The 16,797-nt window shown below is 41.6% G+C and overlaps 1 protein-coding gene across 3 annotated transcripts in view; it reads right to left on the bottom strand.

Moving 5' to 3' along the window:
- LOC311508641 (plexin-B2-like) overlaps positions 1–16,797 on the bottom strand; it is a 175,998-nt gene that overhangs the window by 116,785 nt on the left and 42,416 nt on the right. For 2 of the 3 annotated variants that reach the window (XM_084573508.1, XM_084573509.1), the window contains exon 2: positions 4,586–4,643. The exons of the other annotated variant lie outside the window; for it this stretch is intronic. The gene's annotated coding sequence lies outside the window, so the exon portion shown is untranslated. The remainder of the gene's footprint in view (positions 1–4,585; positions 4,644–16,797) is intronic. 3 annotated transcript variants of the gene reach the window in all.

Here is a 16,797-nt window from a genome sequence, read left to right as displayed (position 1 = left end):
TTAAAGTTTGTTTTATTTCCTGGTCAAATACCAGAAATACCAGGTCATTTATACAGTGAACTAAGAGCTTCCATCACTGAAGGTGAGGTATTATCTCCACAGAGGTGGTGAGAGCAGGTCTATGATGTGATGTACACTATATTGCCAAAAGTATTCACTCACTCATCCAAATAATTGAATTCAGGAGTTCCAATCACTTCCATGTCCACAGGTGTATAAAATCAAGCACCTAGGCATACAGACTGCTTCTATAAACATTTGTGAAGGGAGCTCAGTCAATTCCAGCGTGGTACTGTGATAGGATGCCACCTGTGCAACAAGTCCAGTCGTGCAACTTCCTCTCTACTAAATATTCCACAGTCAACTGTCAGTGGTGTTATAACAAAGTGGAAGCGACTGGAAACGACAGCAACTCAGCCACGAAGCGGAAGGCCACATTAAATGACAGAGTGGGGTCAGTGTATGCCGAGGCTCATAGTGCGCAGAGGTCGTCAACTTTCTGCAGAGTCAGTTGCTGCAGAAGGTCACCAACTTTCTCCAGAGACCTCCAAACTTCATGTGGCCTTCAGATTAGCTCAAGAACAGTGTGTAGAGAGCTTCATGGAATGGGTTTCCATGGCCGAGCAGCTGCATCCAAGCCATACATCACCAAGTGCAATGCAAAGCGTCAGATGCAGTGGTGTAAAGCACGCCGCCACTGGACTCTAGAGCAGCAATCTGATGGATGAATCTGGGTTTGGCGGTTGCCAGGAGAACGGTACTTGTCGGACTGTATTGTGCCAAGTGTGAAGTTTGGTGGAGGGGGGGGGGGTTATGGTCTGGGGTTGCTTTTCAGGAGCTGGGCTTGGCCCCTTAGTTCCAGTGAAAGGAACTCACTTGAGATTTGCACATATTTTGGACAATTCCATGCTCCCAACTTTGTGGGAACAGTTTGGGGATGGCCCCTTCCTGTTCCAACGTGACTGAGCACCAGTGCACAAAGCAAGGTCCATAAAGACATGGATGAGAGAGTTTGGTGTAGAAGAACTTGACTGGCCTGACCTCAACCTGATAGAACACCTTTGGGATGAATTAGAGTGAAGACTGTGAGCCAGGCCTTCTGGTCCAACATCAGTGTCTGAGCTCACAAATGTGCTTCTTGAAGAACGGTCAAAAATTCCCTAAACCTTGTGGAAGCCCATATTAAACCCTATGGATCAAGAATGGGATGTCACTTAAGTCTGTGAAGGTTCTCAGTCATCCAGGTCATGGTATATCCAAAAAAGGTTCAAAAAAGGCAACTGGACTTGTAGAGTTTTTTGAGAAGACGTTTCAACACTCATCATTGAAGAAGCTACTCGGGTGAGTGGTGAAACGTCTTCTCAAAAAACTCTACAAGTCCAGTTGCCTTTTTTGAACCTTTTTTGGAGATGTCACTTAAGTTCAAAGGCGTATAAAGGCAGGTGAGTGAATACTTTTGGCAATATAGTGTATATGTCTCCATATTGTTTTGGTGACTAACCAACGCTTTAAACTCAAAGACTCAACAGAGAGAGGCTCCAGTTGTAGTCCACAACTTTGAAAAGGCTCTGGTCATCACCACCACAGGCTCTGCCACGGCATACCTGGCCTTTTTTTCTACCCAGTGAACACTAAAGTCAAACATACAACCCTCACACGATTCTGACTAACCCAGAACAATCTCCTTCATCCTGTTTTTTGCAAGACGAAGAACATTTCCGGCATGCTAAAAATTTTTGCAGGGCCATATTGAAGCACTAAGGAACTGGATGTGCTTTCCGTTAATTGAGGTCTGTGTAATTACACATGATCTCTTGTATCACAATACTACCCCTCTGCAATCACATCTCTGAAAAGAGGATGTAGTTGATGCTCTTGCATTGTGTGCACCCTTCCTCTAAATGATCCAGCAACGACATACAGCTGTATGTGAGCCTTAAAGAGGAAGACTTTAAGGAAGGGGCTCCTTCATTTGCCGACTCTAAGAATGACAGTCCCCGTCTTCTCTAGCGAGTTGGGTTTACATGTTTGAGCCAGCCTTCGCAGCTGCAGCTCCCCTCTGAGACGCCTCCCCACGCTCAGAGATAAAGATGCAAACACGTCTAACTTCCTGCAAAACAAACCCCTGCTTTCCTGTGAACCTCCCAGAGGACAAAGTGTCAGGGAGTTTAGGAAAACACTCTGAAAAGGACCGGTTTTGATTGTGTTAAATTGGCGACTGATATGAAAAACTTGACTAAACAATCTCAACTCAAGATCCGCTTCACATCAACCACATCTCATGGGCTTACCGGCAGCCTGTGGAGTCTTTCTACTAATGAGTGGAGCGTGCAAACTATCTGTAGTGATGTAGGCTGTCTCAGTTTCCTTCGAGTCGCCAGCACAGCGCTGAGTTTTACCAGTTCACATCAAGCTGGAGTAATGGCAGCCAAGATAATACCGAAAGTAAAAAAGTAGCCACGTTACTCCACTGATAAGGAAGCGATTGAGTTTCCCCATGTCAGATATGAAACAGGCCTCCAGATGCTAAACGTAGCATTGCGACAAACTTGGGAGAAAAACCAAAAGCCTCAACTGTAAAAGCAGCAAACTCTAGAGGCCTCATTTATCATCTAGTCAGGACATAGCCAGACTCATGGGCTGGAGGAGCCCCAAAATGGAGCAAAACTAAAATTGGACGTTATTATTTGCCAAGAGGAGTTTTACAGCTAAAAGCTAAAAAAATATATCTGTTTAAGTTGTTTTTAACAATTTAACAACGAAAGGTTGAGTCTACAGCTCAGTTATTTGAAACTAAATGAATACGAGGACCTTCAAATGTCTAGCAGTGCCAATATTTTTAATAAATAACAGACTCTGCGACAGCCTTTCTGTCATTTTGTTATTGTTCTTCTTTGAGAGGGAAAACGAAATCATAAAACCCTGAAGATTTTCCTTTTATTCGCCTATAAGACCCAGCTCTAGTGTCAATAGCAGCAACAGACAAGGAATGAGACAGCTAGGAGACGTAGATACCGAACAGAAAATAAGCTGACGGCGTCGAGCTGAACCAGCTGGGTTAACTCTTCCGGGAGGAAACATGTTAAATATACACCGTTAAATATCAATGTGAAGCCTGTTTGTGATAAACACAGTTCCATAAAGGGTTTTGTTATTGCAGCTGAACTACTTCCTGTATCTGAGGTTTTATCAGATCAGCCTTATATGTGTTGGTGTGTGTGTGTTTGTTATGAGGCCAAATAATTAGACAGCGTCTCTGCAAAGGTATGTGTTGATGCAGCAACTTCAGTTTTAATGAACTGGCTTTATGAGAATTTTATATGACACAGCCCATACACGGAAGAGCCTTTGCAATGAGCTAACCACCCCGTGAGGCTGTAATAGTCACTACAAACAAAAAGAGAAAAAGCCTTTTTAGTTTTAGATTTTTCCCATTTGTATATTTAAAAACATAAACATAGTCTGGACGATGGCGCCAGAGAAGAGCTAATCTGTCATTTCTGTGGTTAGTCCTAAACCTAACCCAAAAACACGTTAGATCAATGTTGGTTTTCAGGCATTAACAGCTCCTACAAATCCCATGTGGACTACGTTTGCTTCGAAACAACATCTAAGCAACGAATGTGTTTCTAACAGCGATCTCTTAATTGTTATTGTTGGGGCTCATGCAGGCATTTTCAAAATGATTAGGTACCATAAACCAAAACCACGTCCCTGTAGCGTTAAAACATCCTCAGGCTCTTCTGTGTTAATTGGCTAGCGTCAACATTACTCCATGGAGTCCACTCAGGTTAAAGGCGTCAAGAAGAAAAATCTTCCAGAGAGGGTTAGGGAGTTTATGGCAGTGTTGGATGACCAGAACATTTCTGGAGTAGAGAACACAAGGTACCAGCTACCCTCTCCACACTACATTAACTTTGACAGAAAGATTTATTGGACTGAATCCAGTCGACTCTAGGAGAAGACAAGGAAAGACTTTAGGAAGCTACAGGAGACCAACTCTAGGACATTTAAGATCAGTGCAGGACTCGGATCTGGACATCCAAACAGTTACTAACATCCCAAGTAAACCAAATCAGCAAAATAAAAATAAAACTCTATCGTTCTATCTTGCTGTGCCCTGCATACAGTGAAAATAAAGGCTCTTTCTTCGTTCTAATCAGCAAGATTTACTAGAAGTAGATCATCTCTGCACATAAGGAAATCTTATGAGCCATCTACTCATGCTCTGTGTTAATATTATGGTTTTAACTACCGAACACTAGTAAAAAGACAAAGCTGCAAGCAAGACTTCTATTATTTATGAACAATGAAGGCGAAGACTGAAACTGAGGTGATTGTGAAAATAATTAGGATTCATCCGAGTCTCCAAACACTCCAAGCTCAAATTGATTTTTTGTAGTTATCAGCTGCAGTTTTCGGTGTCTCTATTATATTCATCCAGAGCTTAGATTTTTAATTTGGTTGATGAGCAATGTGCAAGAAAAGTGGTTAAACACTGAAATATCCGTCTGGAAATCCCAGCGTCGTTATCAGTCAGAAGATTTGATGTAATCAGATTTGTGAAAGGACAAGTCATCCTTACCTGTTCAGTGTTGGGGTCTGTTGAACTCTGATGACATGGAGTTCCTCACTCTCCTTTCCTACACAAAACACACAAGCAAACACTTAGTCGTTTGCTTACATTTTTGCTTGCTTTCTATATTTGTAGTAGTCTTAAATCCGGTTCAAGCAAACTCTTGCATGTTTCATCAGCCTCCAGCAGGCAAATAAATCTAAAAAGGTATAATTGAACAAACTTGAAGCCATGGGGTATGAACTGTCATTTGCAGGAAGCTTAATTTTCCGGAGAAGAGGCTAAAAACAGACGAGAAAGATAACAGGCAGGAACTTCAGAGGCGACGACGCCAACACAACATCTCTGCGGAAAGAGTCGGCGGAGGACGGAGCTACTTGACAACGTACGACACACACTAATTACGCCTAATGGAGGCAACGCTCAGCCTCTTTTTTTTTTTTATGACTCAACCTAATCAGACTTTAGTGGTCCATGTAATCTGGACCAAACTAATCAACTACCTACGCTACCAATCAATGGTGAGTCAGAACATTTAACTCCGCAGCCTGGCAGGGTGATCAGGCTCAGATTAACACCGCCTTTAACACCACCGATTCAACTGATTTCATGGCACTCGCAGGACGGCTCCACTCGTCCAAGTTCTTCTCGTGTAGGAAGAGTTTCCTTCAAGAGATTCTTTTTTAATACGACATAATCCTGCTGTTAGTTGCGTTAAGTTGCATTTAGAATTCAGCCTTGAAGGAAAAGGAAATATGCAGCCCAGGTATTATATTTAACACAGTTTACGGAAACTAAACAGAGGTGAAATATGGATGTGGAAAATTTGAATTTGGTTTCGATTCAGATTGTCTGGTAATGTGAGGCTTCTGAAGATTCTGATGTCCCGTCAATCCAGTGTCGTTTGATATTTTGGATTTAAAATCTGAATGATTATGTCAGTACTTTCACAACAACCATTGAGAGAAACAAGCAGCTGACAATGCTGAAAAGTACAATTCTAGCCCTCTAGGCTAATGCTAGCTAGCATGCTAGTGTAGCCACTTCACCTCCAGTTCTGAATAAAGAGCAGACACTGAGTTGACCAACTCTACCCAAACATTTCTTTATTCTCACTTAAAAGTATTCCAAAGTTACAGCAAGTTCTTCTTCTTATTTTGCTTTGATTGGTGGTTGCATGTGCCTTTAGCTCCTCCTACTGGACTGGAGTGTGGATCAATGGATTTACAGTAAGTTAAGTCGTGCATTCAATGCTCCCTGATCTTCCCCGATAATCAAAATAATATCCTATAGTGTGCAAAAGTATCTGGAAAATTCCTCGTGAAGTGTGTGACGCAAACATTAAAAAAACTCTTCTAACTGTACACTTGCATGTTTCTGAGTTCCATGAATAATTCTGCTTGTGCAAGTTGATATAATTAATTGGCTCAAGTGGGATTTAATCAGGCAAAGTCAACAAATAGTCATTCTTTGTCGCTGATTGTCGTCCTAATTATTCCCAACGTGCTTACAAAACACAGTTTATCAAGGAAAATGTTCACAGTCTGGATCTAGGTCAGCATCATTATTCACATTTGAATCATTCAATCAAGAGGTTTGTTAAAAAATAAGAAAACTAGGTCATATTCGTTTGCTAAGGGCCTACTGGCGCTCAGCTTTCCACATATTCAGCTGTTAACTAGACAAAAGAAAACTACACTGACAAGGCATCAATCCTGGTCCAGCTGGTTGCTGTTTGACCTGGGTAGGCAAAACCATTACTACCAGAAACTCAAAGGCTCTATTTTTTACATTTACTCTAAGGAACAACCACAAAGCAGCAGTTCAGAGCGATCAATTACGAAGGACTGACTCACATTAACGCAAAGAGTTTCATCAACTGTCATAAAAATCTTACGTTCTGGTGTCCTCCTTATTTCAGGTGAAGCAGAAACACACCTTCGCTTTAAAATACTTCTACAAACATGCTCTTTTTTATGTGGAGCACTGATTGCAGATCAGTGCTAATATGCACTGAAGTGTAGGATTTAGCCAAATAAAACTAACCCAGAACAGAAGGTGAAGATGATGATTTAAAATGAGGATTAAGGAGATAAAAGCAACGATCATAATATATGATATGATATGATATATGAGACTGCCAAGTGTTGGACTGTGCATGAATGCAAATTTTTGACGTTTACTTCAAATAAAAAGCAGAAACATATACATGAACGTGACACACAGAAGAGGAATTATAACAGTAATATGGGCTGAATGGTTCTGCATCACATCAAAAGTATCTCTATTGTTTTCATGCTCAATTTTCTATAGAGAGATGTGCATCCAGCTCTAATAGTGTAATAATGTGTGTCACCGAGTCAATATTCACCAGCCATCACCGACTCATTTTCAGTTTATTACTTTTTAATTTCCTGCACCCAGCTGGCCTGTTTGTGTGCGTCCACACGTGGAGACACTTCTCTGACAGAGACACTTATTTAAAAAGAAAAAAAAAAAAAGAAAACGCTGGATGCATTTGAACGTGTTCACTCTATAATTAAGTGGATATTTTGCATTCATCCAACCATCTGCCAATCGATCCGCTGGTTAATGCAACCTTCTATCACAGGCAGAGGCGTCCTTGGGACTTAATAGACTCCCCAGTATTCAGGAGCAGTGTTTGTATATATCTCATTAGCCTGGAGACCAGTTGTACAGTAACAAGAAGTGAGATAATAAGATGATAATGAGGATGACCGCAAAGTTGGATGAAATCAAGACATCACAAACCAAAATGGAGACCATTGTAACTTCACATAAGGAGTGATAAACACTGATTTCTATAAAACCCTTGAAGAGAAAAGCATCTTAGCAGGCGACAAAACCAAGAAATTCAAACTTCCAGATCAATCATTTTATAAATGTACCTACCCTGTTGCTCTTAGAAACCTAACTTCTCTAGATGACCTAGTAGAGGAAGTTAACAGTCAATTTTTCTGTTGTAACGTGCTGTGTACTCAGGGTGCGCTCATTCATTGACGGCTGGGTGTGGTCGCAGGTGCAACATACTTGAATAGCTCAAACAGAAACAGCCAGAGACACAAATACCTTTCAGCTCGGTGCTATTCTTTAGGGCTTTGTTAGGGAAAGTCTCAGTGACCTTTAGGTAATAACCTTGTCAACTCTACTCCAGGAAAAAGTATTGAAATACAGAAAGTAAAAAAGCAACAGACTTATCACCAAGTCTTTATCACCAGCTTCTTAGCCTCCCAGATAATAGTAGCTTCTACTAGCGTCCTAGCCTCCCAACAAATAGTAGCTTTTACTAGCTTCCCAGCCACCTAGCTAATAATAGCTCTTCCTAGCTTCGTAGCCTCCCAGCAAATAGTAGCTTCTACTAGATTCCTAGCCACCTAACTAATAGTAGCTCTTCCTGGCCTCGCAACTAATATACGTTCTTCATCCCAGAACATCCCAGCTAATAGTACACCTTCCTAGTATCCCAACTAATAGTAGTTCTTCCTAGCATCCCAGCTAATAGTACACCTTCCTAGTACCCCAGCTAATAGTAGTTCTTCCTAGCATCCCAGCTAATAGTAGTTCTTCCTAGCATCCCAGCTAATAGTACTTCTTCCTAGCATCCCAGCTAATAGTAGTTCTTCATAGCACCCCAGCTAACAGTAGTTCTTCATAGCATCCCAGATAATAGTACATCTTCCTAATATCCCAGCTAACAGTAGGTGTTACCAGCCTCGAATTCTCCCATTTAACAGTACTTCCTTCTTGCTTCCTAGCTTCCTTGCCTCCAAGCTAACAGTAGCTCTTCCTAGCTTTCTACCATCCCAGTTAATAGTAGCTCCTCTTGGGTTCCTAGCATCAAAGCATACAGTACTTCTTCCTAGCTTTCTAGCCTCCCAGCTAATAGACGCTCTTCCTGGTTTCATAGCCTCCAAGCTAATAGTGGCTCTTCCTAGCTTTCTAGCATCCCAGTTAATAGTAGCTCTCCACAGCATCTCAACCAATAGTAGCTCCTCCTAGCTTCCTAGCTAGCTTCTTCTTAGCTTTCCAGCCTTTTAGTAATAGTAGCTCTTCTTTTTTTTTTTCTTTTGGTCCAGACGCAGTCAAACAGTCATTGTCTGTATTTCTTTGAACTCTGCTTGGTGTGTCCAGGCCTACAGAGGTGTACTCAAGGTGTGGCCCACCACGGTTGGAGCTGAGCTGAAATTCGATGACAGTGAAACGTACACGTTCTACCTCTGTGTCGGGTTACTTATAACCTTTAAGATTCCCTGGAACCACTGGTATTGAGAAGTGGCTGGAAATCCAATAAAAGAAGGAGTTAACGCCTTCATTCTTGGAATTCCACTCCCATGTAATATCGATGCCTGTATCGAATGACTGTTGCTGACACGAAGAGAGGAGGGGGGGAGAAGAGATGTACGAGTGTGTCAAGACACAGGAGCGAAGAAAACACCCCATGAGCTGCAGAAAACACATAAAATATACTGAGGGGGAAAGAAAAAACAAAAGAGGAGGGTGAAGAGAAGAAGATTTAGGTTGTGCAAACTGAAACCTGCAGCACTACTGTTGCTGCTGCTGCCGCCGCTGCTGCATGACAGTCGGAGAACAAGCGCTGAACGCCGTGATGTGATTTGCTGGTTGATGTGTTTTTCCAGGCAGAGTATGTCATGATAGTTTATTACACTTCGAGTCTTTTAAATCAACACAAACACACACTCTGGCATCCACACTCTCACACAGAGGGAGGAGAGGAGTCTTGTAAATCAGTATTGCTTTTTTTTTTTTTATCTGAGATATGCCAGCTATGAAGGCAGGGCGGTACAGGGAGCTGGAAACTGTGCAGCTGAGCGCTCTCTCCTGATAATGACTCACATGGAGTCACTGCCTCATTGAGCAGCGGGGAGGAGGACGAGCGTTTGCCAGGTTGAGGTAACGGCATCACCGTGTGCAATTAATGACGAAACACTGTGAAACTATACTGTACGCTCAGGCAGTGTTCTTGCGTAACCAACAGAGACGGCGCTGAACTGGTCGGACCGGTTATCTGTTGACCGATATGAAAGACAGGATGTTGAACAGCCTCCATATTTACTGTGAACCTCAGGAATGCTACTGCTGACATGTATTCTAATGCAACACTCACCGGATCAGTTGCCTTGTTTGTTGCGTCAGGCCACGACCTTTTTGGCAAAGCTGAATCATGCCGCAGAAAGGCGCCCGAGTAAGGAGGCTGTGCAACAGATGGCGGCTGCTCTTTGTGCTGGAATCTTTAAAAGTGCGAAATCATGGAAATGCTGCGAGTTGTGGAACGCAGCGACATTTTCACTAAAAAATGTTCCGATCAGTATCGAGAGATCGATATCAGGGCTGGTCCAGGCATTTTTTGAAATGATCATATCGGTATCAGGCTTCACCCAAGCCTTAACTGTTGTAAATATTTGTTTTAGCTCTGCCATAAACCAACACCATTCCACTGTACTTCTTCTTCTTTGTTGACTAACGTCAAAGCTGCCACAAATTACGGAAGAAGAAGAAAAGGGACCAAAATCATGCGACTAAACATGTCTCCAGTGTGGAAGAACTTTACTCTGGAAAATTGAGTCAATTTTGCACTGTGGATGTTTCGTGAGATGGTAAAAGGTGATCGTGATTCAATACTACCAACTTGATTCAACACCGAGTCCAACGACTACAACAAACACTGAACGTTTAAAAGAAGAGAAAAGTTTCCTGGAGACAGCGTCAAGGAGAAAAATCTTCCAGAGAGGGTTAGGGAGTTTCTGGAGTAGAGAACACAAGGTACCAGCTACCCTCTCCACACTACATTAACTTTGACTGAAAGATTTATTGGACTGAATCCAGTCGACTCTAGGAGAAGACAAGGAAAGACTTTAGGAAGCTACAGGAGACCAACTCTAGGACATTTAACATCAGATCAAGAGTCGATTTTAAAAGGCTGAGATCAGATCGGGTTAGGGTGACGGTTTTGTAAACCTTAGACATAATCCGACAGCTTTCGAAACGGCTTCTGGTAAACACACCATCCATGTATTTCTGTCACTTTCGTCATCCCCGTGAACGCTCCCCTCCCACCGACTGTTTTGGTTAAGCATCTGGTCAGGCTGACATAGGACTGCAGCGTTTTTGAGATTCACTGTGATTCTGCAGGCAACAATCTGGGGAATTACACGACTAGACACTCAATATGTCAATATGTCAACTTAGATTTAGAACAGTTTCAGTGGATCGTGGCAGCCAGTACTTTTCCACCAAAATAAGAGGTGGAAATCTAGACTAAAAACCATTATTTGATTCAGAGTTTCTAAAAACAAAAACCCAGAGTATTTAAGGTCAACTACTGTGGAAATTTGAACCACACTCCAAACACTCCCTGGTCAATCATTGTTTCAGTTAAGCATCTGGTCAGTCTGACCTTGGGGATTCTTTTCCAAATCCAAGGTGTACTTTAGTTGTAAATATATAAACGTTACGGCCCTGAAAATCAAATACAGAAGGCTCGAAATGTGACAATTTGTAAAATATGACAGCTATAGTCAGCTTATAGGAAAACAAAAGATGTCTAGATGTGATGCCATTGTTAGATTCAAGGCTCAGTCCACTGAATACACAGAATAGTAATTGCCGTTATCTGTTTCATATGCTACCTTTGGTCTGAGGGAACTGTGCAGATGTTTTGGCGCTTGTGGTTTCCTGCTGAATACTTCTTTAAATCCAAGAAATGAATGAACAATCTAGTTATTATTAGACTTTAGCTTTTCTGCAAAGGGATCAACTTATCTCAAACACATTATGCAGAAATGTGGCAGAAAGAAAACCTGTGGGTTTCTTTTGGATTCATTAATTAAAGTTGGTGTGCTAATAAGGCAAATAAGCTGGAATTAAAAAGCCTTTTCCCATCAATCTTAAACGTCTTCTGTTTGGTTCATACTCTCTCTCTTTCTCTTGTTTCTCCCTGAATATCTCCTTCACAGCCTCACTGTAAGGCTCAAGCTGTGCGGTTAATCCACTGTGGCATGGTAACGGCTTTACGCGCTCACACATAGACACATGCGCGCGAAAACACACACATGGAAAGACACACACAAAGACACACGGGTCTGTGCCTGCAGTGGAAGCCTTGCAGACACGGGATTTCCTTTCACATCCAATTGAGACCAAAGAAACTTGGTGAGAAGAGCGTGAAAAAACATAAGCTGCAACACACACACAAACACACACACATCTGTGTACATATAATACCAGCGTCGCACACAAACATCAATAGCCCAAACACAATGTTAACGTGATATAACATGCAGCTTATAAACCCCCCAAAGAGACATCAAGTGTACGCTAACGCACACACAAAAATGAAACGACCGCCCTGCGCCCGCCAACAAACACACACACAGACGCACACACTTTGCAGGAGTGTGTAGACAGGAATTATTTGGGGACGTAATTACAACGTGGAGTCTGAGCAGCATCCGATTAACATCCAGAGGTTTTGTGGAGGGCCTTTGAAGAGCAGCGAGTGCAGCAGCTCACAAACACCGCAGAGGCCGAACCCAGACCTCGCATCAACACACGACCTGGGCAATCTGATCGTAAGTGGGAAGATTTAAGTACCTGTGGTCCAAACCTGGCATTAAAAATGAGCCTCCACATGCGTCCCCAGCCAGCACTTGAGATCTGATCTCAGCTTAACGCTCTGTATGCAAATAAACATAATTTGGGGCGCGGTAGAATATTTTAACAGCTGCTGCCTCTAATGGATCTCTACCTACTGTTGGATCAGAACCATGAACAGCTGCCGAATGAATGAGCCCTGTTGAGTAGGTGGTCTTTAATGAGACCCAGGACTCATTGTGTGTTGACACTACCAAATGTGTCCCAGTCCACCTCCACTTGTGGACTGAGACTGGATTGCGCAGGACGGATGTTGATGCAAGGTCTGAACGGGGACCGGACTCTAATGTAGCATAGAACCGGCTTTGCAATATTCTATTTATAAAGCTCCCGATTACAAAGAGTGGAGAGAGCAGGGAAATATGAAGAGAGAAGACGGATGATATGCAACAAAATAATCTGAAGTGCAATTACCAGCAATGCCACAGCTCTCCCCTGCTTTACAGGGAGTTTAGCATCTTTCAGTTTGTGTTGTTGTGTGACTATCCAGATCTGAAGTAACACGTCAAACACCAACGTCCAACAGTGGTAGACCAGAAATACTGCCGGGTTAAAATTACCGCTTTTGTCAATGGAGTCTGGTGGAAGCATGGATCAATAAGGCTGCTCATCTCCCCACAGGAAAATGCTTTCTGACAGCAGAGTAAAGCAGAGAAGATATTCTAAATATAGAATACAATTAAAGGGATATCGACTGTTTTTTTGGTTGCTAAAAATCCTGCTGACCCCGTCCACGGCTGTTCACTGCTTGATGTCTGTTCCTTCTACAACCTGGGAGAATGCCAACAACCATCTACTGTAGATAAAACAGTGGCAATAACAACCCTGCTCCAAAGACTCCAAACTACCCCGTTAACAGAAAGAGACATTGTGAAATAAAATCACACAAAAGAGAAAAATGGAAGGGCTTCCGTTTAACCTTTGTGTGACTCAGATAAATTTGATTACGTAGGTTGCTATGGACAGCAGAGGACTAAGCTGCCATGAACCTGGGTCACGGCTACAATTAATCGTAGTACAAAGAGCGCAGCAGATCTCCTGCATAAAAGACACATTTCAAACCTACGGTACAGGATGTGAGTATGTCAGACAGAGCAGATACTATATTTTTCATCTTTGATCCAACTATTTGGATTGAGCAATAACCAAACAAAAAAATTGGTTCCAATGTTAGCAGACAATTTGCTGCTTTTCCGTTTTAAATAGGAAAACAAAATGGGTTTAAACACAATGTTTCACCAAGACTTCAAATTGGAACATGTAACGGATGTTTTGTTGTTGTGTTCCAGCCTTCAAAGGCACATTTCAAACCTAGGACATTAAGGAGTTAAAGGGGAACTACTGTTTTTTACAACCTGGACCTTATTTCTGGCATAAAATACGATCGTTTACTCACCCATATAACTTCTGTGTAATTCGTATTCTTTTGGGAGCTATTTAGATTAGCGTATATACATGTAGTGGGAGTGACTGGGGCACCGAAACACAGCCTCTAAATAACGCATTATCTGCCGTGAAACTCGTTCATTTCACCAATATTTTACCCTAACCCTAACCCTCATCATCCAGGGTCTGTAGGTCAAGAGGCTGCATTTCGGTGTCCTAGTCACTCCCACTACATGGATATACACAGATCTAAATATCTCCCGATATTCAAATACGAATTACAGAAAGTAATTTAGATTTAGAAAATTACAATTTTTTTCCAAAGACAATGGACACAGCATGAGTATTTCCCAAAGCTGACATAAAATTTTAAATCTTTGATCCACTAAGCAACTATTTTTGATTAAGCAAACAAGCCAGTTTCCGAAAATTGTAAAATTGTTCGAATGTTTGAAGACGATGTGCTGCTATTTTGTTGTAAATACTGAACTTGAATATGATTAAATTTCCACTGTTTTCTATTTTCTATTTCTATTTTTTCCATCAACTTTCAGCCTTTAAAGGCACATTTCGAACCTTTAGATGAGTATTTCACAGAGTTAAGACAGTATTTCAAGTCTCAGTACCTGCACAACAAAAGAAAAGTTTGACTATTTGCAGACGATTTGCTGCTTTTCTGTTGTAAATGCACTATACACAAACATGTTTAACCAATACTTCAGATTAGAAAATTACAATCTGTAACGTTTCTCACATATTTTTTGATGACAATGGACACAACATGAGTACTTCCCAAAGCTGACATAATATTTTAAGTCTTTGATCCACTGAGCAGCTATTTTTCATTAAGCAAACAAGCTATTTTGTTGGAAACGTTGAACTTGAATATGATTAAATTTGTGTTTTTCCACCGTGTTCTAATATTTTTACTGCTGCTGTGTCGCAGCATTAGTTTGGACTTAGTTTTTTCAAAGACACATTTCAAACCTAGGGCATTAAATGAATATTTCATGCAGAGTGGAAGCAAGTCTCTGCAACTATTTTGATTATGATTATTAAAAAAAAAACCAGTTTGAATATTTGCAGACCTTTTGTGTATTCTGTACGTAGAAACTGTACAGCAATAAACAAGACTTGTAATTAGAAAGTCAGAAACTGTTATTTGATAAGTTTTAATAAGCTGTGCTGCAGCCGTAGTTTTTAGTTTTATGGCTTTGAGAATTTCTGGCACTGGTAAATGGAGAGAGGTCATGAGCTGTAGTGCTGCTACAGCTGCAGAGTCAGTATTTAAAAGTCTAATGTATCAGCAAGTAGGACGTGAATGAAAAAAGTAGCCCGACAATATCTTGCATTTTATAGCGTAATATGTTCTTTGTGCATCGTCGCTGCAGCCGAACAATACGTCTTTGACACCCGAGCAGCACTGGAGAATTACTGGTGCCAGGTTGAGAAATATAATACACAACTTCGCACTTTACAGGCGCAAGAGCTCGAGTTCGCGAGATGATGGAGAAGAGGGCAACGCGCAGTAAACAAATGTAATTACCCGAGTCGAGAACTTTCCAGTGGGCGCTATTGATTTACTGTGGTGCTGAGAAGTTTATGCTCAGAGAGGCAGAAGGAAAAGACAACATGTAGAAATTAATCAAACATCACTTCCATCAGGCACGCTGCAGTCAGTCAGGCTGGTTCACCTCTGCTACGTTTGATGGATTACATTCATTAGGGTTTCTACATACATATTCTAGCTGTCATTTTTATCAGATTTAATGAATATATTTAAGCCCAAAAAAAAACCTACTTCAAACCTCTGTAATTTATTGTTCATTGTCCATCAGCTGCATGTTTGACCAAAGCTAATCAAAAGCTGGAAACTGAAATACGCTGAAGCTTGGCAACTACAGGACGGCACTTCAGCATATTTTACCGTCATTGACGAGTGACTAATACACGAGTCAGAAACAGGAGAAAACGTACAAGGACGAAATCTATTCACACACTTTCATAATGTAGATTACGGTGCAGATTTTTGCAGTAATCATCGCTGAAAGCAAAATCAGTCCTACATAAAAGCTGCAACACTGCTGATACACTGACTGTACACCAATCAGCCATAACATTAAAACCACTGGCAGGAGAAGTGAAGAACAAGAAGAACAGCACAAGGTGTTGACCTGGCCTCCAAATTCACTAGATCCCAAACTGATCAAGTATCTGTGGGATGAGCAATATGAAGACATCAGGAACCTGTTTAGGCCAGGTTCCTGATGTCTTCATATTGCTTGGTAGCTGTGGTTAGCTGCTGAGCGGGCCATACAAGCCAGCAGCGTTAGGTTAGCTTATATTCCACAAGGTTCGAATTATCCTCTGCTGCTCTGTGGGCCTACAAGCCAGCAGAATTTACTTAGTTCATTTAGATTGTAGGTTAAGATAGTCAGCAGCATTTGGTTAGCTTATATTTCACAAGGTTTGAGTTAGCGTCTGCTGCTGAGCGGGCCATACAAGCCAGCAGCATTTACTTAGTTAATTTAGATTGTAGGTTAAGCATCATATCACATGACTATAGGTTTGTTAGGGTTTCTCAGTTGGACAGGGCCTCTAAATGTGTTTTGCCTGGGATTTTGGCACAAGGGATTGTTACATCTAATCCTGTGTATTAATGAATGGAAAGGTGGTCATAATGTTATGCGTGATGGGTATATACAGTTCGTGATGTCACATATGTTTCCTAAAGTTTTGAAGCTCAGTGTGGTGTTTCTGGGCGTCGCCATCTTGACTTCACCCAACTCCAAGCTAATGTAAAAATGGTCAAAGAGGCCCTTAATTATGCAAAACTTTAAGCCTCAATATAATTTAAACAGGTGAGTTGCATAAAAATGATCCTGTCATGCTGTAAACGTGTTTATTTCTGCTGCAAAGTCTATGGGGATTGACTCACTTTTGGTGTCAGCCTCTAGTGGCCGTTAGAGGAACTGCATTTCAGTCCCAGAGGTTCCTTCTTGGTGTGAACACTGATGGCCTCGTATTTCTTAACGTTTACCCACAAAACTCCTCAGTTAAAGGTGATATCTCATCCACCGAACCAATCACAACTTTAATCAACTGCTGCAGCTCCATTTTGTTTTTGTTCTCCGTCGCTACGT

The sequence above is a fragment of the Chelon labrosus genome (assembly GCF_963514085.1).
Source record: "Chelon labrosus genome assembly, chromosome: 23".
NCBI classification, from domain to species: Eukaryota; Metazoa; Chordata; class Actinopteri; order Mugiliformes; family Mugilidae; genus Chelon; species Chelon labrosus.
Note: the sequence above shows the minus strand (reverse complement) of the source record. Positions and strands in the feature narration are given on the sequence as shown.